The sequence below is a fragment of the Diabrotica undecimpunctata genome, chromosome 4 (genome assembly GCF_040954645.1).
Source record: "Diabrotica undecimpunctata isolate CICGRU chromosome 4, icDiaUnde3, whole genome shotgun sequence".
In the NCBI taxonomy this organism is placed as follows: domain Eukaryota; kingdom Metazoa; phylum Arthropoda; class Insecta; order Coleoptera; family Chrysomelidae; genus Diabrotica; species Diabrotica undecimpunctata.
The window spans coordinates 60,615,959-60,643,384 of NC_092806.1; positions in this window are offsets into that span (position 1 = coordinate 60,615,959).

Genomic DNA, 27,426 nt, shown 5'->3' on the forward strand with positions numbered 1-27,426 from the left:
CTCAAAAAAATTAATATGAGTAATATCAAGGCCTTCAAAATGTGAGTTTATAGAATAATTCTAGGCTTGTTCTAGACAGAACATAGAACCAACCTGTCAATTCAGGAAGAGCTTATGAGACAGACTTCAAAAATAAATAAACCTAGCATTCCCAATTTAGTTCGGCCATAGCTAGAAGAACGGGGACCATCGAGTTATTGGTAGTAGAAGAAAATTCAAAGATCACTTTGGCCGTAGCTCGGCCGTATCTCGGTGCGTTGGCTATTAAAACATACATTTCCGTCAGAAGTCGCATTTCATCAGTCGGCCTCGACGAATTTGAAAATAGTCAGTTTGTATCCGTAATAGAGATTTAGCCATGATAGCTATTGCACTGGATGAATAGAAGGAAAAAGTGAAAAATGTAAAGAAACAGGTGAGAAGTAAATCGATACATATTGCTTGGAAAACAAGAAATATCGAAGGGGAGTTCTGCACATTGTTTCCTCATCTAATGGACAATGAGACGAAGTTTTACCAGTACTTTAGGATGACACAATCCACGTTCCATAAGTTACTGACAAAATTAGAAAAAAAAAATAAAGAAGAAAGTTACTTTTTAGAGGTTATAATTGCACCAAAAGAAAGACTGGCAGTGTGCTTAAGATAAGCTTATAAAAGCTTACATTAAGCACACTTAAGCTTATAAAATAAAAAATATATATTTTTAAACTATTATGTTCGGGATATTTGAGCATACAACAAAACTCTTATAGAAAATAAAAGATTTTTATTTCTGATAGTAATAAAATAACTTGAAATAATGATATAAACTAAAGCATATTATAATTAAACGTAAAACGCATAAAATATGGTCTTATATCAAAACAATCGCTCCACTGACCTAAGTATTACCCCGGAAATCATCTTCAGTCAGGTTCTGAGTTTGGTTCGTAGTTGGTAGTTAAGAAAGTTGATATGACGTTCCTAGTTCAGTATATACTGGACGAGAATTTGTGTTATATCCAAGAAGGGATGTGTATGGTATTGGGATACAATTCGATAAAGTCAATGCTGAAGAGTATGCAAGCTGGTTAGAAAAGGTTGGATGCTGTTTATAATGACCCTGAAGATCTAGGAATTGCTTTATTTCAAGCTCCTGTACGACAGAAAAAATACTGATGATGAATAATGATGCTTTTAGCTTCATTTAGGAGAAGAGGATTAAGAGCCTTCAAAGTCGGAGCTATGCTGAGCAAAAAAGCATCAACTGGATGTTTTTCAGCTTTGTCCATTGCAGGTTTCGTTTTTCTGCCTCCTTCTCGGATAAAACGTGAGCCAATAACTGGGAGACAGCAGATACATCAGGTTTGGACTCTCGAATTTTTTCTCGTTTTGTATGTTGTTTTCAAAGATTTTTTCCCGGCTATTCTGACCTACCTTTTATGTTTAATTCCATGGCAATTTGCTTCCACACTTGGTCCCTATATTCTGTATTTCTATATTTTTTATGTTTTTGATCATAGAGTGTAGGAGACTTCCTCACTTCCTCTATTACCCTTTCGATTTCCATTGTTTGATTGTACAAAACACGTATTTTATCTTGTGAGTTGAACACCGTACGACGCACCATCATCGTCAAAATTCAAACAAAACTATTATCACTCGTCACGGATGCGGCGCAGAAGAGATGTTCGGACACGGTGCGCTGATGTTAAGATTACGGCATATAATTGCAATTGTACAATATACAACGCTACGGTGCTACGGTGCGGGCTCAGTGCGGGCTCGTTGCGGACTCGTTGCGGATATGTATGTCCCGACTTTTATTCGATGCGCGCTGTGCGCAAGGCATGAACTGTACACCATCTACGCGATCGGCTGCGCTGGCAACGCTTGACGTCGGAATAACGCAGTATCGCCAACGACAATATTGTTCGTATAATTTACTCCATGTTAGTGCCATTGTTCGGTTGGACCGACGCTAACACGGCATTGCTAACGCGACGACATAAGCGCTCTTATTACAGGGTCTTTAATACTAATAAAGTAGAACTATAAGGTACATCATTGTACATGTTGCCGGAATGAAAATGCTTACACATATGGAGCGACATAAAAGGAAAAAATTAAAAATGAGTATATTAGAAAAAGTCTAGGTGTGGCACAAATTGATTATTCAGAGAAGTTTAACGCCGAACTGACAATCAATTGATACAAATAACTGCTAAATTGAAAGGTATTAAAAGAAAGAGGAGATAAAAACTAAAGAAGACCTGTTGGATACGCTTAGACAAGACATGAATGTGAATGTTACTGATATTGGTATGATCCATAGAAAGATGCAGAGAAATGTATTTAGAGAAGTAAATTCCGCAGATGGATAAAAAGATGATCATGATCGTTTCTTTCGAAATTGTCAGAAAATCTATGCATAAATGGGTTCATAAATGAATTCAAATCTATTTTTAACGACACATGCTTACTTTTAACTATTTTTCAATACTTTTTCGTTGTTCTATATAATGTTTTCGTTACTTTTATTATCACATACATTATCTACGTACATACGATAAACATGTTTGTTTTTATTGGGTATATTTTTATTTGTATCTGTGTATCTATTTTTATGCCTTAAATATTTTATACAGCCTTTCTGCTATACAAAATCAATATTTCTGCTTATGAGTGTACACTGGTTTAAAAATATAAACTGTTATTATTTGTCTTCCTCGCCGATTATTATATTTATATCAACTACAAAGCTTTCGTTTTGGTATGAAAGTAAATAAAATAAAACTAAAAATACTTATGTTCAGGTGAAAACCATGCAGCTGATGTACAAGCAGATAGTTAGGTTCAGCCAAAAGACAGGTGGTAAAGCTTGTGCTACCAAAACACATTATGAATATGTGTCTGTATGCCGTATTCTTGACGATATATATTATCTTCGCTTTCTTGTTGCTGGCGTTTCCGTATTATGATTAAATTTTAAAAAGTAGTTAATTAGTCATTTTCACGGGTTCGATATTTTTATTACCGGAAAAATATTGCGCAAGAAGGTGCGTGAAATGCTTCCTACAAGTTCACTGATATAATATAAAAATATAAATAAAATGTTTTTATTTTCAATAATTCTATAAAAAAATTATAATTCGGAAATTGCTTGTTTTTATTTACAATTCAGGCGCATCAACCTATGTCGTTATTAGCGCCGCTCGATATTACAATCTTTTTTTTACATTTATGGATACTTAATATATACTCATTGTGACATATATAAATTTTTACATACATAAATCTAAGTTATACTAAGTACATTGGTTAACAGAAGCATTGACTAGGTATTACACATTTATTTGTACACGCACTGATGTTTATATTTTAGGTTGTATATTCCTATTGATTTAAGAAAAGTTAAAACTGACGAATAGACACAGTTTTCTTCTAGACACTCGCGTAGCTTTGTAGGTAGGTTACACTTTTTCCTCTCATTTGAATATGCAGGGTATTCGATAATCTCAGTCTGTTTATTATAGTTTGGTCTTTCCTGTTGCTACACTTATTCTTCCATCTTGTAACTCTTGTTTTTATGTCTCGTAGTTTTTGTTGAGATTGATTCCATTCTTGAAGCCACCGTTCATTCAACGTCGAGTTAATCCAGTGATGAAAATCTTTCTTATAGGTAGGTTCTGTCAAGTCTTCGTTGTTAACTGATGATTTGGCGGCAGCATCTACTCTTTCATTACCATGTATACCTCATATGCGACGGAATCCACATAAATTTTACAATCGTATTCTTTTGCTTAAGTTGGTACAAATGGTTCTTTATCAATCGCAACAATGGATGAGTTGGGTAAATGGTGCCTAAGCTACTTATGGAACTTAAGGAATCTGTCAGTATTAGGCACCTGTCTAAGTTGGCCTTAAGTGCATATTTTAATGCTTTGTAGATTGCAAATAGTTCTCCTGTATATACTGTGCTAAAATTTTAGATTTTGTATGAAGCAGTGTAGTCGTTGTGTATGAAGGCACTTTCCACTTCTTTTTCTGATTTGGAGGCATCAGTATAAAATATGTTCGTAATTCTGGTACTTATCAATCTTACTGTAAAATTGTTTAATCATAGAGGAAGCATTAAGTTGATTATTAGTCTTTGTTAAACTCATGTCTAGGAAGAGTTTTCTGACCATCCAAGGGGGAGCGGTTTAGTTAAACGGATGGTTCGGTATATTTTAGGGAAGACAATATTATTACTGGTCATGTATCTATTAAGTCTTTTATAAAAAGGGGATTTAGATCTTTTTTGGTTAAGATATGTTGTGTGGAAACGAGAAGCAAAGACATTGTTTCTGACGGGATTTTCACTATTTGCTGAAACGTTTGCAGCATATGCTAAAGCCCTTAAGGCTATTCTTACAGCAGCATTTTGGATTATTTGCAACTCTTTTAAAAGTGATTTACTGGTAGACCCATACACTATTGAACCGTAATCGACTTTAGATCTAATAAGGCTTTTATAATACTGTCAATAGGATATCTTGATCACATCCCCAATTTTTAGTAGATAGGACTTTCATTATGTTCAAATATTGTTGACAAAGATGTTTTAACATTATAAATAAATATGTTGCTTAAAATTTAAATGTCAAAATTAATTCTAAGGAATTTGATATATTCAACATATTCTATTTTTGTATTAAAGATTGTAAGTTCTGGACTACTAACATTACGTTTTCTGGTGAAATGAATACATTTACTTTTGTTAGAGCAAAATTTCATTCAGGATTTTATTGACCATTTTTCTAATGCAGAAATAGTATCTTTTGAGGTTTGTTTAATTAGTTCTATGTTTCTTCCTTTTCAATAAATTATGAGATCATCTGCGTATAGCCTACTCTTTACTGGTGGAGTATCATTTTCCATAATACTATTAATAGCAATAAGAAAAAGAGTAACACTAATCGATGATCCTTGAGGGGTACCATTTTCCTGTATTCTTGTTTTAGAAATGGAATCGTCTACTTTTACTTGGAAGCTTCGGTATTTTAAAAAGTTATTGATGATGTTTAGCATATTTCCTTGTATACCTAATTTCTGTAAAATTTTAATTATTCCATGGCGCCAAACTGATTATATCAAAAAATACCGCTATGCAGCTTTGATTATTTGCTAGCGCTTCATGTATTTCAGACTCGAGGTCAACTAAGTTGTCTAGAGTTGATCTATCTTTACGAAATCCACTTTGTTTGTTAGATAGAACAGATCTTTGCTCGAGTATTCAAATAAGGAGTTGGTTAATTAATTTTTCGAGCACTTTGCTCATTGCACATCCTAACGATACTGGACGGTAGGAGTTTGGGTCTGAACGAGGTTTATCAGGTTTAAGGATAGATATTGTGTAAACATTCGTCCAAGTCTGTGAAAACACTTCTTCGAGCCATATTTTGTTATATATCTTTAGTAAATAGACAATTCCATTTTTAGGCAAATTTTTAAGGAAATTAATAGGAATATCATCTGGACCAGGACCAGAGTGTTTAATAGAATTTATAGATTCAGTTAACGCTTCTTCTAGTATTGGTGCATTAATTGGTGGGTTATCGCTTTTATCATAATTAAATTCTTGTAATTCTTCTTTGGTTTTAAATTGTAAAAACTCTTGAAATATGACTCTTAGGATGAAGCTAATACATTGGGTATTCCAGATCTAGATGTATGAATTTTGTTATTATATTCTAAAAATCTTATTGATGAGTTTGTGTGGCGTCCCGAAATTTTGTTAATTTGTTTCCACACTATTGCTGCTGGGGTAGAACTGTTTATTGTTGATAAAATTTTTTTCTTCGATTCCTTTTTTGCTTCTTTTACCACTTTTCTACTAATAGCCCTTAACTTCTTATATTCTAGAAGATTTTCTTGTGTTTTTTGTTTTTTGTATTCATTGAATGCTCTGTGAGTCTTCTTTATAGCATTCTGACAGTAATTGTTCCACCACGGCACTCCAATATGATTTATTACTATTTTCTTTTTTCTGATGATATGATCTGCTTCGGAAAGTATGACGGAGGAAAATTTATTTACTAAGTCGTTTATATTGTCATGCGGGGATGGATCTGAAAAAGAATTCAATTGATTCTCCACAAATTATGTAAATGGTGACCAATCCTCTATTTTTGTATTCCACCTAGTGTATGGTTGAATTTTTTGTTTGTTTTCGAAATGTATCACTATGGGAAAATGATCGCTTCCATACAAATGTGTACTAGCTTCCCAAGTTATGTTTTGTACTAAAGAAGGGTCTACAAGAGATAAGTCAATACAACTAGTGTTTCCAGTAAAAAAGTTAAATCTTGTTGGAGATCCATCGTTAAGTAGGGTAATATTGGTGTTAATAATGACAGTTTCTATTATGTGTTCTATTTTGATATATCTATTAGATCCCCAAAGTGGATTGTGTCCATTTAGATTTCCTATTATAATCTTATGCTATGGAATTTGATCTATAATGTGAATTATCTCTTTTATACTTATATCAGTATTCGATAGAAAATAAACGTTACAGATGTTAATTATTTTTGGAATTTTTATGGTTACTGCTACTGCTTCAAGGTTGGTCTTTGAAGGTATTTGTGTAGATTCCAATGAGTTATTAACATAAATAGAAACCCCTCCACTGGCTTTTTTAAAATCACGCCTGTTTTTATTATTAGCCTTTAATTTTGCTAATTTTTGGTCAGTCAAATTTTTTTCTTGGAGACATATTATTAAAGGTGAGTGTTTAGTAATTAATAATTTAAACATTTCGAATTGTGTATAATAACCGTTTATGTTTCACTGAAGAATTGACATTTTTGTTCTATATGTTAATTTTTATTATTGTACTTGATCACTGTCTAATTCAGAGGAGGAATTTGTATCCAGCAATTTGGATATTTTTCGTTTAATCTTTGTGCAACGTATTTTCATTATTTTTTCATTGAACGGAGGGTAGATGTTGTCTACTAATTTTAGCAATCCCTTAATATCTTTTGTAAAAGTTTGAGCAACACTTAGTGGGTCGGGTGAACCATACGCGTCTTCAAAAAAGTGTATCGTTTCTTGGTAGTTAAGAACACTTTCGTTTGTGTCGTTTTCAAAAAATACTTTTGTTGGCTGCATCAATTTCTGTATATCAATAGGATCTATTGTTGGGATAGTTCTCTTCTTTTTTGAACGTGTATCGTTAGCAGGCCGTATAAAACATTCAGGAGTTTCAGGTGGTGTAACTGTTTCGGAGAAAACTCTTTTGCTCTGTGTTTGCAGTGTAGGTTCTGTGCTAATTGGTAAAGTGATCAATGATTCATTAGTTTCTGATCCTGTTTCATTAACGTTTATACCTTCGTTTGTAAGCGGGTTATCGTTTTTTGACCTTGGTTTATTTACATCTACATCTTTATTTTTGTATTGTTTAGATTGAGTGTCTTGAACCAAATAATTTGGTTCTGAATGGATTTGTGCTGAGTGTTGTGTTACGTCGGTTATAATGTCTGCTGTAGTCACTGTGTTACTTATTATTGAACTGGAGTTATTATTTTTTTGAGGACAGTTTGAGGCGATATGGTCAATCTTTTTACAAAATATAACAGGAGTGTTGGTCTACAGACATAAAAATTATATAGTTTGTATTGTCATAACAAATTAACAAGGACTCAGGAAGTATTATGTCCACTAAAGGTGAAATATATACCTGTCTACGGAAACTTAGTACATATTGAAATTCGGGACGAGATGTGCCAATTCTAAGGACTGATAAGGGAGACATAAGTTTAAAACCTAGTTTCTGTAGTTCTGATTCTAGAATATTATGTGGAATTGATGGGCATACATTGGATAATATTAGTCGTTCGCTAGGAGTAATTAATCTTCTTCCTTGTATTATTTAATTGTTTTCTACGATTTTTTCTTGATGAACATTGATAAATTTGTCAACTAATTATTTCTTAGATAAATAAAATACAAATCCTGTTGTTAGCTATACGTGAAGAGAACAATATATCTTTTGAAGAAATAACTGATCCTAGTGATACAAAGTAATCTTCTAATTTTACATTTTCTAATGAACTAAATACAATAGCTTGCTTTCTGGATGGAAAATTAAAAGTACTGGTTAATAATAATTCGAAATTAATATCATCAATTTAAATAAACTTTGAAACTAGTCATTACATCTGAATGCGGTGCTGTATCAAAACTATAACTAGGCAATTAAGCCGGTGCAAAAACAAAAAGGATAAGAAATGCTTGTTTGTATTTGAAATATTCGGTGGTTCTTCTTATGTTGTCAAATATATATTTTTGTTTATTACTAATAATTGATGTAATATAAGCTGACTACAAAGTCTCTGATGTTACACAAACTTCATCCACTCACTCTTGTAATTTTTCAACGGTATATTTAACTTAAAATTCACTTAACTTAAGAGCCGATATTTTCCTACTATACTGGTTAACTTCCAGGTCAGGTCAATCTCGGAAATTGCTGTTTATTTAATTGTTGATTTTATAGTATATTTTTAAAAAATTTTACACGCACACATGATCATCAATTGAGTTTTCTCTATGTACCTAAAATGTAAAACGCAAAATCTAAATTCACTCAAATTTATTCAGATCTAAAGTAGAACGTCTAAAACCTAAGATGCAATCATCAGATCTTAAATTTTATCAATCTTAAACGAGGTATGTCACAAAATATGAATTTCGCTCTAGAGTAAAGTACCTTTATATTTCAAAATATCGAAAATTTTTATTATGAAAAGTTTGTTTTTGTTATGAAAAGGAATTATTTTAATATACAGTTACATATTCTCTTAATTAAAAAAAATACCACATTATTATTAAAAAAATAATTAATAATTACTTGTTAGAAAGCACTTAAAAGTGCATATTGGTAAATTGATGATTTAAGGCATGTCTTCGATATTAATTGCCAGTCTCCATTGTGGCATTTCAACAAGCTGTTTCTAAAAGAACCGGCGCAGAAGGGAAATCAAAAACTCAACAGGTGGAAATCAAAAACTCAATCTCCCCCACCTGTTTATTTGTTTTCTGCGCCGGTTACCTCTCAATGCTTTGTGTTTTTAAGTACATTGGTTTTCAATTTAACTTTAAAATAGACATGTGCTTTGTGTGTCGGTGTCATAACTTGTGTTTAGATCTTCAAATAATTGCCAGGCAGCTTATTTCCAAGTTTCATTTAGCAATTAAGGCTATTTTTATAATTCAACTATACTTGTTTAAATCTGTTATAGGTACATGGATTAAGTAAGTAATTGTAAACCTACCAATATAAGCTATATATATACTATGTAAATTTTTTATTTTTTGACCAATTCTTTGTAACACTAGTAGCTATAATTACCATTGATATTGTTTTATTACTGCTCGTGTAAGTCACATTTTACATCTTTTACTCAACATGATGGGTCACTTTTTGGCCTTCTCTTTTAATTTAAAGAGTTTCGCTACATCTTCTAAAAGAGTGTTACATAGATTGACTATATATATATATATATATATATATATATATATATATATATATATATATATATATATATATATGTATATATATATAATGTATATATCTTTTTTTTTTCGTCTTTATAGAGGGGGGGTCTGGAATCTTCAAAAGACATCTCAGTCCAGGGCGCCGCCTGACTAACTTTAGTACAGGATTCGTTCTTCGTACTCCCGGCGATAGTTCCCGAGGTACTTTAAAATGCCCTCTCGTCGCCGAGTCTACGCCGAATGCCTACCTGCTAAACCAGACCCTCCTCTGTCATCCAGCGATCCGGAAGCGGAATGGCCGCTGTAAGGCCGGCATCACTTCCGAATCACTACCTTTATTTATTCATTCTCCATTCATACACATCCACACTCTATTCATCAGCAAGGAGGTTTCCTGTCTCGTTCCAGGTAGTGCGTAGAAGACACTTATCGCTCCTAGTTCGGCATTATTTCCCGATGTGCATTTCCTCCTTCCCCACAGTCTGACTCGCGCATTCCAACTCACACAGTGTGACCCACTTTTCTAGCTTCATCTTTCAGCATCATTCACTCTTACCTTTAGCGTTGGTTTAGCAGTCTTTCTTCCTCTTCCTTTTTCTTGATCACTGCACGGATATAGCTGTGTATGTTAGTCCAAACTAATTTATTTTCAATCATTCTCTCTATCATTTCTCTCACTGTAACAAAATTCACACCTGTCTCTCTCTCCATTCTGTTCCTTTCCACTATCCATCTGCTGCAATCTAACATCGTATGTGTCACAGTGTCCGAGTATCCACAGTATAGGCATTCATCTGTATCAGCCTTTCCGATCATATAGAGGTAGGCCCTAAAACACCCGTGTCCTGTGAGCACCTGCGTCAAGAAATAATCCAGTCGCCTGTGGCCACAGTCCACCCAATCTCTTATGTTCGGGATCAGCATTTTCGTCCACTGTGCCACATCTTCCGTGTTGTTCCACTCTTCTTGCCATCTTTCAACTGACCTTTCCCTTTCCTGTCTTTTCTCGGCCACAGTAAGGTTTGGACCTCTTCTCTCATAAAGCTCTTTTCTTTCCACCGCCAAAACATGCAACGGAACACATCCAGTGATGGTCCATAAGGCTGCCGCAGACACAGTCCTGTAGGCGCATGCCACTCGCAACAGACTTGTTCTGTCTACTCGTGTCATAAGACTCCTACAGGCAGTTATCTCTACCGCCTCGCTCCAGACTGGTGCCGCGTAGAGGACGATTGATTGTACAACACCGTGTAAGACCCTCCTCCTTTCGGATTTGGGTCCTCCAATGTTCGGCATCACCCTCCTCAACGCAGCCGTACTATTCGCAGCCTTCCGGACCATCTCCCGCACGTGCTCTCCCCATTTTCCATTCTGGTGCAATGTCACTCCTAGATACTTTACTTGTTTCTTGAGTGTTAGACATGTTCCCGCACATTTTAATTCAATATTTTGCCTATTCCTTGTCCCCTTCAGAATGATGGCTTCGGTTTTCTCTGTCGCAAGTTTCAGTCCGTGCTGCGTCATCCATTTCTTTACGACGCCGCCTGCGTTTCTAACCCGGTATTTGAGATCTGGCTCATCCCGGGCCACTACCAGTACAGCGAGGTCATCCGCGAATGCGAAGGGGGTTGTACCCTCTCCGTATTCACAGTGCATAACTCCGTCATATGCCAGATTCCATAGCGTCGGGCCCAAGACAGATCCCTGGGGTACTCCGGCCGTCACGTCCACGATTGTGCCCTTTTCCACCATAATCCTTCTCTCGGACAGATACTCCGCCACCACATTCATCAGGTAACCAGGACATTCTCTCTCCTCCATTGCCTTCATTACCTCGTTCCACTGCAACGTATTGAATGCATTCTTAACATCAAACAACAGCAGAGCCGCCCAGCGATGTTCATCCCCTCTGTTGCGCAATGCTTCGAGTACACTCATGATTGCATCAATCGTGCTTTTCCCTTTATAAAAACCAAATTGCCTCCTTGATAAACCACCTGACCTCTCAATCATGTCGTCTATGCGTACTCGCAGCATCCTTTCATATAGCTTACTGATGCATGGAAGCAGACAGATGGGGCGATACTTTTCCCTAGCTTTGGGAAGCAGTATTAACCTCGATGTCCTCCAAGGCTCAGGAAAGGTTTGTGCTTCCAGCAGTGCATTCATATGTTTCAGAAGCCACGCAGGTTCCCCCGTCCTAGACCCTTCACCGCTTCAGGTGGTATCTGGTCTAGTTCTGGGGACCTACGAGTCTTCAGTGAACCCAATGCCTCGATAAGTTCATCCATGGTAAAGGGTACAGCTCGCTCAGCTCCTTCATCCCTCCATATGCCATAACATCTGCCGTCCGGAAAGAGCTCTCTTGTTACCTCAAGCTTCTTATCCATAGGCATTTCGTAAAGAGAATACGCATGGAACTTCTGCATGACGATCTTGTACCCCTGACCCCAAATGTCCTCATCCAGCTGTTCACACAACTCTTTCCAGTGCCTTCTTTTTTCTGAACGGATTTTCCTGTACAGTTCCCTCTTCCTTGCGCGGTACTCTTCCTCGATCTCCTCGATGATCTCAGGGTTGATTCCTGCTCTACCTCTTGCTCTTGTTAACCTTTTTCTCATTGCTATACACACATTTCTTAGTGCCTCGATGTCCGCATTCCACCAATATGATACCCTGTTGACATCTTGGCGACCAATCTTGCTTCCCTCCATCGCTTCTTTAATGACTCTCTCCAGGCTTTCCACTGTCGGTGATTGACCCTGCATTATGCTCACTCTCCATTTAATTAGCTCCTCGTATACATTCCATTTATTCCCATCGCCGCATCTGCCCACCGACGTCCCCGATGCACGGACCGTGTTAGTAGTCCCCTTTCCAGTTATCGAGAACTCAATGGATTGATGTTCAGTTCCAGTGTAGTCTGGCAAAACCTTCCAACCTACTGCTTTCGCCGCTATTTCTTGTGTCCCCATAGTCACGTCGATGTACGTACCTGTAACTCTCCTAACAAACGTGGGTTCCAGACCTGTGTTCAGAACCACTAGGTCTAGAGCACATATATAATGTATATATCTACGTATACATACAGTGTGGAAACTTTAAAATTGTATTTGTTCTTGTTTTAAAAAATTATAAAAAGCTCTGAGAACCTTTGACTTTTTTTATAATTGAGAGCTTTTTAACTATAAATTTAAATGTACAGGGTGATTTACGCAAATGTTGTATAGTGCACAATCGTTATTTTCAAAAGCTGCTTAAAAACCTAAAAATCTCAAATTTGAATTTACAAGCTGACGTGTCCAAGCGTTTTTTATAATTTTCTAAAATAAGGATACGAACAATTTTATTTTATAAGTGGTTTTCACACAGTTCTTTTTCTTCATTTGGTATCATAGCCCTGGACGGGTCTTTACCTGTTTGGCTATATCCTTTCATTCAGACCCCTCTTAAGCCCTTCTCCTCCATTGTTTTACATTCATAGTTTTCGGGTCGTCATTCACGTCATCCAACCTTGTCGTTCTGGGTCTTTCCTTTTTTTTGTCTTCCTGTCGTTTGCCATTGTTTCCATATTTTCTTTGTTGATTTTGTATCTTCTTGTCTCTGGACATGTCGCAGTAGCTGACTTTTAACAAATCTTACAATATCATGCCCTTCATTCGATTGTGTAAAGGCATCCATACGCAATGGTATAGTTGACTATTGCAAGATTGTTTTCATTGCCAGATGTTCTTTTGACGGTCATGCACTTGGTTTTGGTTTTGCTTACCTTAAGCCCCCTTTTTCGTGCCTCAGAATTAATTTTCTTAAAAACTTCCTTTCTTTAATTAGTCCTTACTTGCTCTTACTAGCGATAGCTCCATCATCTGCATATGCAGTGATTTGTACTGATTTAGTATGTATATGGCTGGGTACACTGATTTTCTGATGACTGCCTCAAGAGCTAAATTCACTTACTGTTTCACTCCCACAATGATGTCAATTAGAGAATTTAGTCCTCCATCTACTCTAACTACGGCTTTTGAACCCTACAACGTCATGTTTATGATGGTTTAGATATACCTAAGTAAGATAATGTAAGTAAGATAATCTTCTGCATATTCTAGTGGATTGTATTCTCTTTTCCTTATAAACTTCACTGCTTTTCCACTGTTTCTTAGAACTTGATTAAGTCTAGCTTGCCTGTTTTCCTCTACTCCAGTTTTGCATTCATCATCATACCATTCTGCATTTCTTTGTCTCTTGACAAAAGTTTTCTTTGCAGATTTTGTTATTACTGTTTTTAATTGTCACCAATATTACTCTGTAATATCTTCTTCTCTGATTCCTTAAATTTTATTTGGAGACCATTTTGGTATTCTTGTTTGTTTGCTGGGCTTTTAAGTCCTTTAACATTCCATTTTTTAATTCGACTCTTTGTCCCCTTTATCACTGCCTGACAAAGAACATAAGTTCTGATATCAGTTATGTCTATTGCCTATCTTTCTGAGATAAGAATGTGGTCAATTTGATTAGCTTTGTTGATTTCTGGTATTTTCTACGTTCCTTTGCTGCTGCGAATTGTGCAACCCTAAGTTCATTTTGACTGGTTTTAATACAGAGACTATGCTTCCCAAATATATATCGCCTAATGTTATAACAGCATCGTGTCTTTAATCACGTACTACCTGTCCATAGAATCTTTCAACCTGTTCTTCATTAACCTCTACCGTCGATGCATATACATCAACCATTGTTACGTTAGGCACTTTACTTTTGAGTTTTATGGTGCAAATTCAGTCCGTTATTGGTGTGAATACGGTAATAGATTTTCGCAGTCTTTTGGTTACTATAAGCCCTACTACTCTTTTACCTTGTCGGATTTTGTTTCCAGAGTAGTATAAATAGTGAGATCTTATTTTCACAAATTTCTTCCTAGCTCTTCCATTTGATTTCCTCCGTTACCAATATTTCGACTGCGCATTTTCTCAGCTCTTTTGTCAAACTAATCATAGATTCTGTTTTAACCTTTGTATGACTGATAAAATAAACTCCTTACAATGACGGTATAGGTTCCTGGGTACCTACAAAATTAATAAACAATTTAAGTGTAAAGTTTTGTAAATTTTCTTTACTATTACTTCTAATGAAATATGTGACATTATTGTAAGAGAATCTAATCGAAAAGGTGAAAAAGAAACTGAAAATTACAATATATACTACACTAATTCAAGGGTACAAAGTTTCCAAATGACCACCACCAAAGGTTTTCAAACTATTTACTGAAGAATAATTTGAAGTATTTTTGGGTATTCAACTATTATTCATAAATATAATAGGGAACATATAACTGAAATAAAAAAAAAATATATTCCTTACCTCTTTTTTGTTGCGGCTATAAGCCTTGATCGGTTTAAAACGTTACTAAGATTCATTCGCTTTCATAACCAAAACACACGTGCTGTGCCATATTTTACAGGTTTCGAAAGTATATACACAAAGTTTACACAGTATATACCTTCGAAACCTGTAAAATATGGCATACAATTTTTTGGACTTACGATGCTTCCAGTTCTTATCCTTTACAAGGTCAAGTTTACACTGAGAAGCCACCAGACAGCCAATGCTAAGTGAACGTTGGCGAGATTACAGTTTTAGATTTTGATGCTTCCTATAAAGGTTCTGGAAAAAGTGATAAAAGATAATTTCTTCACAAATTTGCAACTGACTTATAACTTAAGTCATGGGATTTGCCGCTAGTGGGAACCGTAAGAAAAAACAAAACGATTTATCCTCCTAATATGGAAGCATCTAAAAGTAGACTCATATATTTAACTAATTTTAAACATACAAAAGAAGAAACTATGTTGATATGTGCCAAAAAAAAAATAAATCTGTAATCCTATTACCATCAATGCATATAACAGATTGAAAGAGGCGTTCGGCAAGGAGACAACATGTCTCCTAAATTATTTACAACTTTGCTAGAATACGCTTGTAAAACAATAGATTGGAACGAAAAGGGCATCAATGTAGATGGAAAATTTTTAAATAACCTTAAATTTGCAGATGATATCGTTGTTATTGCGGACAGCTTTGATCAGGTACAGATAATGCTCCAAGAACTCCATACTGCCACAAAAAGAGTTGGTCTTAAAATAAATTTTTCAAAAACACAATTTATGACAAATTTAGTCCACAACAAAAACATCTCAGTAGAAGACAAAGATATTGAGCCAGTTGACTCCTATAAATACTTGGGCCATGAAATCAGAATAAGTCGAGACAACCAAACAATCGAGCTGAAAAGAAGAATAAACCTCGCTTGGGCTGCATTTGGAAAGATGAAGGATATTTTTAGGTCTAAGATTCCAATGTGTCTAAAAAGAAAAGTATTTAATCAGAGTATTTTGCCAGTGATGACCTACGGCGCAGAAACCCTTACACTTACAAGAACAACGGTGAGTAAACTACAAGTTGCGGAAAGGGCAATGGAGAGAATAATGTTAGGGATTTCTCTACGTAATAGAATACCCAATGCTACTATACGAAAAAGATCAGGAGTAGCAGACGTTATTGAAAGGATAACAACACTAAAGTGGAACTGGGCAGGTCATGTAGCAAGATCAGTTGATGACCGGTGGACAAAAAGAATTTTGGAATGGAGACCCCGAATACAAGCTAACAGAAATAGAGGTCGACCCCCAACGAGATCAACAGATCACATAAAAAGAGTTACTACAAATTGGATTTAGATGGCGCAAAATCGGACTAAGTGGAAAAGCATGCGAGAGGCCTATGTTCAGCAGTGGACGTTTAGAGGCTAGTTGATGATGATGATGATATAACAGACCAGGTAGAGCAAACGAACACTGACAAATTGTTGGCCATTAACATTTTTTACGCTTGATACACTTGAATTGCTATTTGTATATAATATATATGGAGTACCAACCAAAGTTTAGATCGACTGGTAGGCAACGTAAATTCCTGATTTACAAGATCTTGCAAAGCAGTTATGTAATCCTGCTATAAAAAGTCGTATTACCACGTCCAAAGTATTGCAAAGCCTTCTATACGTAGCTCTATGGAAATGGTTCTTGGTCGGCATATAATCCAACCAGTTGTCAGAAATTCTCGTGTAGATTCTGAAGACAACAACGTAAAACAAGAAAACTGTGTCACGTATGCAGACAACCGGTTTATAATAAATACTTTATAAGCAAATCAATATGTAAGACATGCACCCAATAGGACGATGGACTAAGTTCGATTTACAGTATGTTTCTATATATGTATTTTAATACATATACTTATGAGTCATCTTGTTGTGTGCAAAATCTATAAGGGTACCCGGTTGCTTATACAATCATTAGAGGGTGTAAGAACTTCAGATATAATTATTTACCTACAATAATGACAAAAAAGCTAAAAAAAGGATAAGGTCAGATGTCATGGATCCGGAACTCAAGCCAACTTTAAATTCTAAAAAAAAAACGTTATCGAAAGCTGCAAAAGGTACCAATGTACTTGAGGGGTTCACATATTCTAGGTTCCAAATTTCTGTTTCCATACAGTATAATTTTAAAATTTCTCCCTGTATTATTTACAATAGATCCTACATGATATAGTTCTTTGAAATCAAGTTATTTGGATCTTATCAAAAATATAAAAATATACATGGTGTCTCATTTAAAATAAATAATATGGACTATGCTAGACTTGCGTGAGTCAGCCTTTAAATTTGAATTTCTTTAAAAAGAGCATATTTATATTTAAAAGTTCAGTTATATTTGAAAGACCGAGACGGGTTACAGCGATTTTTTAAACTTTTTAAAATAAGAACACAAACAATTTGATCAGGAATACAACAATTACATCAGGAATAGAATAAGTGATATAGCGGTAAGTGGAGTTATTTATTCAGCGTCTTAATAATTTTTAATGTGGATTATCGCCAGTTAACGATTATTAACATTATTACAAGAAATCTTTAGTCTTATAATCTGTCATATTTCTTTCGCACTTTATATTTATACAAATTTTAACCATATTTTAGTTGTCTTTTGATGAAGCTGACAAAAAATCAGCGAAATATGAAAAAAAAAAGAAAAAAGAGTTTTTTTCAAATAACAGGCCGCATACCCGATACGCCACTACAATAAATTGTTATTTACGTTTCGGTCGACAATCCTACCAGTTTTGCTTTATATATATATATATATATATATATATATATATATATATATATATATATATATATATATATATATATATATATATACATATATATATATATATTTATATATATATATATATATATATATATATATATATATATATATATATATATATATATATATATATCCTGCTTTATGTAGTAGAATCATAGTAGCGTTGTGTTAAAGTCTGTTGGAATATTGGCGTATTGCGAATAGGCAAACATTGAAAAGTAGTTTTTAAACTTTTTCAACTAATATTCTCCTTAAATTTTAAATGCTTCTGACACTATTCCATCTTCGCCTGGGGTTCGATTATTTTTCATCTTCTTCATGGCCTCTTTGATTTCTGATTTTGTCTTATATATACAAATTATTAAAATAAAAAAGAAACAATATTTAACTAATTTCCATTTAAAACACCCTAAAAAATTTAACTCACTACGCCCCTGTTTGTACCTGAATTTTATGGCTCTGTTTTGATCTAGAGAAATAATCAAAAGCAATGCCGCTCGCTGAGTTTCTGTGAAATTCTGGGTAGAGGAATTCTCATTGGTTTTTATCAATTTAAGTCTTTATCTACCGCTCCAGATTGTTTTGCAACTGTTTTAGTACCTAAGTAGCTAATTGGTCCTGATTGTATACCAAAAAATTATCATGAGATTGACCAGAAAAGCATGAATTCGGAGATTACCTCAAAGTATTTTTAGATGAATTTCTGGTTGGTAGAATTTCGTTCAAAGCCGATCCGGGTGGTGCGACCAAAGAAAAATGAAGTGATTAAAATAAGTAAGTAATGGATATCGAAGACTGGTTCTATTTTATATTCTTGGTAAAAATAAAATACCTACAAATTTGAAAAATAAAGGCGTCTTTAGTATCTAACGTTTCAATCACGAGATTGCAAGCCGTTTATAAAATACAATTTTTTAAGAAACAAACTATCTTGTTTTAAAATGGAATAGTTCCCAGGAGTTAGCTGTATACCACATTATTTAAAAAAAAAACGAAGAAAAAACTCCAGTTGAAAGTGGTAAAATATTTAATTAAAGTTAAAAAATTTATTTAAAAAAAAATCGGAGGTTTAAGGCTGGTACAAAACCTCGGAGGCAGCGTGAGTTGTCGACCCTCATACTGTAATAAATCTCTGAGAAATATTTACTGTTACCCGACAAATAAGTCGGGAGTTCTAGGGATAGGACTCAGCTCTGCTTTAGGACTCTAGCGTCCTCGAAGACATATGTCGCGTAACCACTGGGTATATGGTGTACAATAGTTGTGCGCTATGCAGTAGAGTAGAGAGTGTAACAGCCGGATTTCCGGCGCCTAAAACTGGAATAGGTCGGTTAGGAGAAAAATCCCGAACAAAAATTCTGGTCCTTCAAGAATGAGGGTTGGATCGAAGTCGTCATTAGGAAAACGCTTTAGATATGCTAACGACGACAACAATTGCAATGAAAACGGACATTGAAAATGGCTACATCAAACGTACAATGTATCAAAAATAAACAAAAGGAAGTGTTATTGGAACTTGAAAACATGGAAATCGATATCTGTGTACAAAGAGTAATAGAGCCAAATGGGTTGTAGCTGTACTCACTCACAATAAATTACTCAAATACGTAAAATATTCGCAAGAAGTTGACGAGCAAATTATCATCGTAGAGCTGACGAAAAATGGTCATAATATAGTTATCATAGGAGTTTATGCTCCCAACTAAGACGCAGTTATAGGAACTAAAGAAAAAATTTTACGATATTCTACTGAACCTATTGGAAGGAATTAAGGAAAACAATGAGGTATTCATTTTGTGAGATTTAAGTGCCGGAGTGGAAACAAGGGACATCAGTCAAATTATTGGAAAGTATGCAGAGACTACGTTAAATGAAAACGGTGCAACTTATTTGCTTATGCGAGAGCTTATCGCTGAAAGTGATGAATTGATTCTAAGCTCATAAAGACATCCACAAATATACATGGACGCAGCCAACCAGAGGACTAAGATCAATTATTGATTTTTGACGTTTTGGACGTAACGGTGTATCAAGGATTGAAGTGTGGATCGGATCACCACTTAACCATGGCAAAGGTGTTAGTTAAGTACCGGGAAAATAATAGTGACCATGCATATGAACAAACAATCCCCGGAAATATAAGTGTAAACAAGTATAATTTGGAAAGTATAAAGAATGAATCCACCTAATGTTTAGACAAACTCAGATTGGCTACAAAACTACAAAATATTAGCAAAAAAAACAAGCACTGGAAGAAATATACTGTCAAATAAAAGATTGTATACATTATGCAGCAAAAGAGGCCATATGATATAAAGAAAATGCGCAAAACCAAGATCCGGAGCGGTGATCGCAAGAGGTAAGAGAGTTGGTAGATAACAAAAAGAGAGCTTATCAAATTAGGCTTTAAACACACAATCCAGAAGACTGGAGAACATGCACTTACTGGAATAGAGAAGTTAAGGACACTGTCACCAAAAGAAAAAGACGAAACGAAATAAACAGATGTATGGATGGAACTCGAGTATCTAAAGCTTGGAAGTTTATAGGAAACCTCAAAAAATATTAAAAATGAATAGGGTGATTAAAACCCCTAAGTATGTAAACCCCTAAATTACAGAGACTTCAGAACAGATCCAATAGACAAAAACGAAGTACAACCAATCAGTGTGGGCGAGATAAGACGAACCTTAAATTAAATGAAAAATGGGAAAGTCTCAGGATCTGGACACATCCCGATTGAATAAATAAAGCTCAAACCGACAATACTAATAGAATTATGAGCGAAGATGTTTAATAAATGTCTAATTGAACAAGAAAATCTTTCAGAAGATTAGAGCTAAATAAAAATAAATGAAATTTCAGAAGTATAAGCGTTATTAGCTCATTGGTGATGTTGTACGGTCGACTGATAAAAGAACAAATCGGAAACTAATATGAAAAACTAAAAGATCAGAATGGATTTCGCGCTGGCAAATCTTGTAAAGACAATATATATGTACTTCAACAAATTATAGAGAAAAGAACAGCCAGAAATTTACCGACCCATTCAGTATTCGTTGATTTAGAGAAGGATTTAGATACAGTACTAAGAAAGAAAGAATTAAAGAATTGGAGGAGAAAATGCACAAGAATGGGAATAAAACTTAATAATAGGTACTTACATAAGAAATCTTTTCTTCGCAGACGATCAAGTAATTATGGCAAACGATAAGGAAGATATGGGCTATATGATTCGAAAGTTACCTGAAGAATATGAAAGTTTAGGACTCACTATCAATATTAACAAAACAGAATATCTAAGAATAAAGCACGGAAAAAGAGACCCACCATTCTCGATTAAAGATATAAAAGGATGCAAATAATTTAAATACGTAGGATCAGTGACAAAGAAGGCAGGAATATTGAAACGGGACATTCAGCAAAAAATACACCAGGGATGAAATTTGGTAAAAAGCCTAAACTCATTACTTTGGTCTCCTAAAATTAGTTTACGAACAAAAATGACAATATACAAGTCGGTTGTAGAACCAACTTTGACGTACTGATCTAAATGTTGGCAGATGACGATGAAATAAAAGACAAAACCGGAAATGATAGAAATGATTATCTAAGAAGAGTATGTCGGACATCCAGACTTGATCACATCCCAAATAAAGAAATAAGAAGAAGCAGAAAGGTTTTACAATACCGTAGATACAATATTCGCAAATAAAATAACGAAGTTGGGGACTATTGCAGATATAACCGGAAATAGCACATGCTTACAAATATTTTCATTAAAAGTTCATTATTAAAAATCTATGCAGCTGAATTTTCAAATTTCAAATCCATTTAGATTGGCAGATACGTCTAACAGGCCACTCACCGGGAGACATCGGATATAAGTAATATATCAGTTAAATTTTAAAGCAACAGGTAAAAGGCTTTGGGACAAAAATGCTGATGCTGAGTTTACCGATCTTCAAAGGATGCCGGTGATCAGTTTGCATGTCCAAAATACAAATACAGGTCTTACAGATAATTAGCAATAAATTATAATGTAAAAAAACACCTACATACTGAAAAGCTGGAACAAATTATTCTACGATAAGTAAAACAGTTAAGCCCAAATTAAGATAAGAGATCGAGTAATTACCTAATAACTGTTACTAAATTACTACTTAATTACTGTATAAGAAATTAAGAAATTACAGTAAAACTTAATAATGTCGGTATTCGTATTTGCAATAAAAACATCCTGTAACCAAGAAGCTTATACATTACAAACTCAATGACACGCATACAAAACGTATCAATAATCGTCAGTACATAAAAAATTCTTCGGTAAAAAACTATCGACACCAAATGTCAAAAAGAGGACCGTCCGATGCAGAGCCAACTGTGTGCGGCAGATGCGGGCCGGCCGACAGTGCCGCTGCTTGCCTGCGATACGAATGCAATGGGGCCAGGCTCGTGCCTTTGTGCCCCACCTGGCGGAGCCTCCTGTTCTTTACACACTGTTTCGAGAGCCCCCAGGTGACCCGCACCTGCCGCGAACTGTCCACATGAGATAGACCGGGTCTTCTATATAGACACGTATGTGAACAATCTTCGAAAACATAAAACCGTGCCAAGACAAAATATTAATTTTAAGAGTTTAAAAACTACTACTAAAAGTAATAAAGTACACAAGATCAACAATAATATATTTTATTTTCTTATAATGTATCATTTAATAAGAAAAAAAAACAATACAATTTTCAAAAAAAAAAACCATTGAGTACCAGAAACTAGAGATATAGGTACGTGGAAAATTAATAAAATATGATAGTGACACGGAAATTCATGAATAAGTATGTATAAGCAAATAAACAATAACTATATTCAAGAAAACTGATAAAAATAAATATGCTAGCCACCGAGACGATGCAGTGATAAATAGAGTGGGTATTGGGAAAATCCTAAAAACTAAAATTAAAAACGAATAAAAGGACAAGGAAGTCGAAGAACTTGCTAGTTTTAAAAGTAATCTCTATATAAGATAGAACAATGGAGTTGAAATAGCTCTGAACATATTAGCAATAAATTAATAAAAGTAGATACAACGTGGTATGGTAATTCAAAGACTATGATAAAGCAGAGAAAATTCTACAGTAGTTTTAGCCAGTATTTACGTTAGTAGAGAAACAAAGATATTATCTATTGGGGACAGAGTTAAGCCATACCACTTTCATTTTCTCTAAAGGGAAAATTCGCTTATTCCAGATATCTACATTATTAAATGGATTACGCTCTGGTGGGGCTCTTTTCGTAGTATCGAGTCCTAGGTAGTAGGTAAGTTGGTACGTCATAGTATCCCCAATTTTTTTACGCATTTAGATATTAAGAGTAGTATCGCTTTCTGCATGGTCTTATATAGAAGTACACTAAGACCCAGTTGTTTTTTGTCATCTAGGAGGTTCTTCAAATGACTCCAGTAGTAGAGAGAATAATTAGTATTGTTTGGGTAATTTCCATTCTCCACTATCTCCTTATTTGCATCTTTGTACTTGGCGATCTCTTCGTTGTGCTTTTATTCAATACGCAGACTATTGTTGCTAGGTATTGCCACATCAATTAGTGTTGTTTGTTTACTTAGTTTATTAACTGGACTAGAGTATAAGATTCGGTCTATTATGTACCAGTGTTTGGTCTGTGAGTACAATGCGGTTTCAGTATAGCTTGTATTTGTTGTTTTCAAGCATTTTTTCAGGGACGCGTTGACAATAAGGGAGCTGTTGGCTTGAAGAATTTCCAGTTTGTTAACTAGTTATTGGTGAATAATTTTTTCTACTCAGTAATGGCGTTCTTTATAATCAGTTTCGACAAACGCTGCGCCAGCAGCCTTCGGTAAGACGTTGGATGATTTCTTGGTCTTAAGATATATATCTTAATGTTTCAGGTAATTTTTGGTTTCAGGAAATCCTCTGTTTCGGGAATCATCTTTCCTACTGTCAGCAAATAGTTTGACGCTGTCGTGTAGATATAGTTTTCATTTGTTAATAGGGATGTGTTTATGCAGAGGTTCACCCATTCAGGTACGCATTTTTTTTGCTTAGAAACATGGATAATTTCTGGTTTCCTCTCTTTAAGCACTGTTGTGTCATCCATTGTGCAAATTGCGCGTCGTAAAATAGATGTCCCAGTCGGCTTCTGAAAATTTGCAACTTATTTTTCCAATTGCTCACCTATGTCTAAAGTCCTCTTTCCCCTTGATACCAAGGTAATAATAACACTTATAATATAAAAAAATTCCATTGAGTCGTATTATTTCATCAATTGAATACTATGGGATAAATCAATTAAAAAAAAAAATAAGAAAATAATCGACAGGACCAATGTATGCATGTAAAAACGTCACCAACCTTAGACTAAGAGATATAAGATTATAATGGACAAACAAAAAGTACAAAGAAAGACCTGGGGATGACTCCTATGGAGATCATGTCGGCAAAGGAAATTGGTATCAGTATGACCCAAGTTAAAAATTTACCGAGACTTTTAATTAGGGACGCCGACCCCGCATAAAGAAAAAGGTAAAGACAATGAGGATACTAAAATGTGGCTTTTTTTTAATCGAAGTTTATGCAATGTAGGTCATAATATAGAGCAACATAACTGAAAATGGTGAGTGGTTCCATTCAATTGCAAATTAGATATTAATAGAAAAATTCAGTGCATTTTTCCAAAGAGATTGACAGCTCTGGTTTAAAAACTTTAACTGCTGCACATTATATTTTGAATATATTAGGACTTAAATGGAGTGGCAACCATAACTCAGTGATTATAAAACTGAAACTTATATAGAACTGATAAAGTGAGTTTTGTTGATAAGAAAATAATAAAAAGGAAAACTTAAATTCCATACTAAATTAGATATTAAGATTTAAATATGGGCAGTATATTAAGTCTACGAGTCAGGAGGGGGGTTCGAGTATGCACTTTTATGTCCCCTCGTTACTTTGACGATTGTTTATGTTTTTTGGAGCGTAGGTTCGATTTTTCAAGGGTGCCAGGGTGAAAACCCATCCGATGATTTGTTATTAACAATTTAATTGTTTAAATGAGTGTTTCTCCTACATTCCTAGATATATTTAATTATACCAAAATAAAAATTGTGCCTTTTGAAAAAGTGCACAAAATGGCGTTTGTTAAACTCTGGATCAGATTGTTAGAACCGGAGTTATAACAAAGTTCGTGAAACACAATTGCGAAATAGGCATCCGATGGGGCTTTTCCAAGTATAACTTAACTTTCATACGGGCGATTAACTTTTAAAACCCAATTACTTTATTTCTAGTATAAACATTCAAAAAGTATATTAAAAAGTAGTTAAATATTATTGGAGATATGCAGTATCTCTTTAAGTATTGAAAGTTTTCTCTTAGTTGCATTGATGTACCTTATTTTTTTATCTTTTCTTCTCTAGAAGTGGTTCTAGTGTCTATCTCTAATCTGTACATTATCTACCTATCATTAAGTCTGCCTGGTCTTCACCAATTTTATCATTTGTTGCTCGGTCCATTTTTTCGTTCAGTATTTATGTTGTGCGTGTTTCCATTTTGTTGTAAGTTGTTCTTCACGTAAGTGTATCTCGAAAATCGGTAAGACCATTTTCTGTAGATTTGTGATCTGTATGTTATAAATTCAGACAAAGACAAAGACAAAGAATAAAAAAAATATGTTTTCTATTATTCGAACTTTTTTTATGACGCAGTGATAATTTTACTTTTATTGTTCTTCTTCTTCTTGTACTGCCTATCCGTTTCGGATGTTGGCGACCATTATGGCAATCTGTATTGCAAACAGCTGCTCTAAAAAGATTTGTGGTTGTTATGTTGAACCACGTATGTACATAGATTTTTCAGCCAGGAAATCCTTCCTGGTCCTCGTTTTCCTTCTACTTTACTTTTCCTTGTAAAACTAATTGCAGCAACCCATATCTTTCGCTGTTCCTCATAATGTGACCGAGGTATTCGATTTTGGTTGTTGTTATTGTGGTAAACAACTCTTTTCCTTTTTGCTTTAGTAACGTAGTAGTTCCTAGTTAGTAACGTGATGGGTATAGGATATCTTTAGGATTCGACGATAAAGCCACATTTCAAAAGCCTCATACATTTTGTTTCTTTAATATTCAGTGAAAGTCCATAGACTCACTTTTGTGATTCTATTCATTAACTCCTGGAGGGCTTCATAGATGTCAGCAAATACCACCGTGTCATTTTTGTTAGTCGTTGATTACCGTCGGTATTAAATAACTTTATGAGTTCAGCATGCATTTTCAGGTCCTTTGCCATCTTTAAATTGTGATATTGCTTTTTCCACTTCATCTGATGTGATTGTTAAGTGGTCATTACATATGTAGGACGGAGGTTGTTCGGACCTATTATCATCAAAGAGGTCTTGTATGTATTTGGTTCATATACATATTTCCCGATTTTTATCTGTGATGCTGTTCCCCTGTTGATCTTGCAGTTTGCTAGCTGTGTTGGATTTTCGAAGACCAGCTGCTTGTTTTACCTTTTTATGCATATTAAATGTATCGTGTTTTTGTTCCAACAACTCTATCTCTTTCCACTGTGTTTTTAACCAATTTTCTTTGGCCTTTCGTATATCTGTTCTTATTTGTCTCTGAATATATTTGTACATTCTTTTGTTATTCTTTGATGATCTTCTTTCTTTCATGAGGTGCAGTATATTGTCATTCATCCAGCTTTTAATTTTCTCTTTATTTTCGATTAAATGTTCTTTTCTGATTTTGTTAAAGGTTTCACATATATTCTGGAGTGATTCTTCTGGATCATATGTTCTTTTATTGTTAAACGATGTAAATTTTAGTTTTATTTTAAATACTGCAGTATTACCACAGTTATTACGCAGTCGTTGTTGCGTTTCCTGCTCTTGATATTCTTGTTTTAACCATTTGGTTTTTGCTCTTAGAATAATTAAACTAATTATAAAAATCATGAATGTGTTGCTTGTGTGAGTCCATTTCAAATAGGTAAAAGAAATAAATTTAAATTAATTATATTATTTATTTATTAAAAAAACAACTATCACAACCTAACCTAACATAGAAAAAAAAGACGTATTCTTTGCTAGATACGTTATGAACACCGAAAAAATCAAACATTGTGACGTACGTGCCATGTTTTCAGTCTACACCAATTGCCTCGAAGACGGGCCTAAAGTCGGATAGGAAACATCTGAAGGTGCATGTGATAGCTTTTAATGTAATTATGAAGGGCAAAAACACAGTTGTTTTTATTTTTTAGAGGGCCTAATTTAAACACTTACTTGAAGTGTTTTAACGTTAAATTTTGATATAGATCATGTAACCAATTCTTATCTTAGACTTTTCGAAATATCAACCACAGCAATATTTATTAATACAGTACAATCGTACAATATAACAATTTAAGAGAACAGTTTGTTGAAAATTAATCTAACTTATTGGGTAAGTATTCTGAAAATTACAAATAAGGAAAACAATATTTTTGAAAGTAACTAGTGCAGTAAAAAATGTATCTGCTCAAACCATAACAGCAGTGTCAAGCATATCAAATATAATCCTCATTATACTGAAGACAATAATTTTTTTGACTCACTTTTTTTATTTTAATAATGTGCCCAGGTATATGTAAATAAGTTGTTTATTTTATTT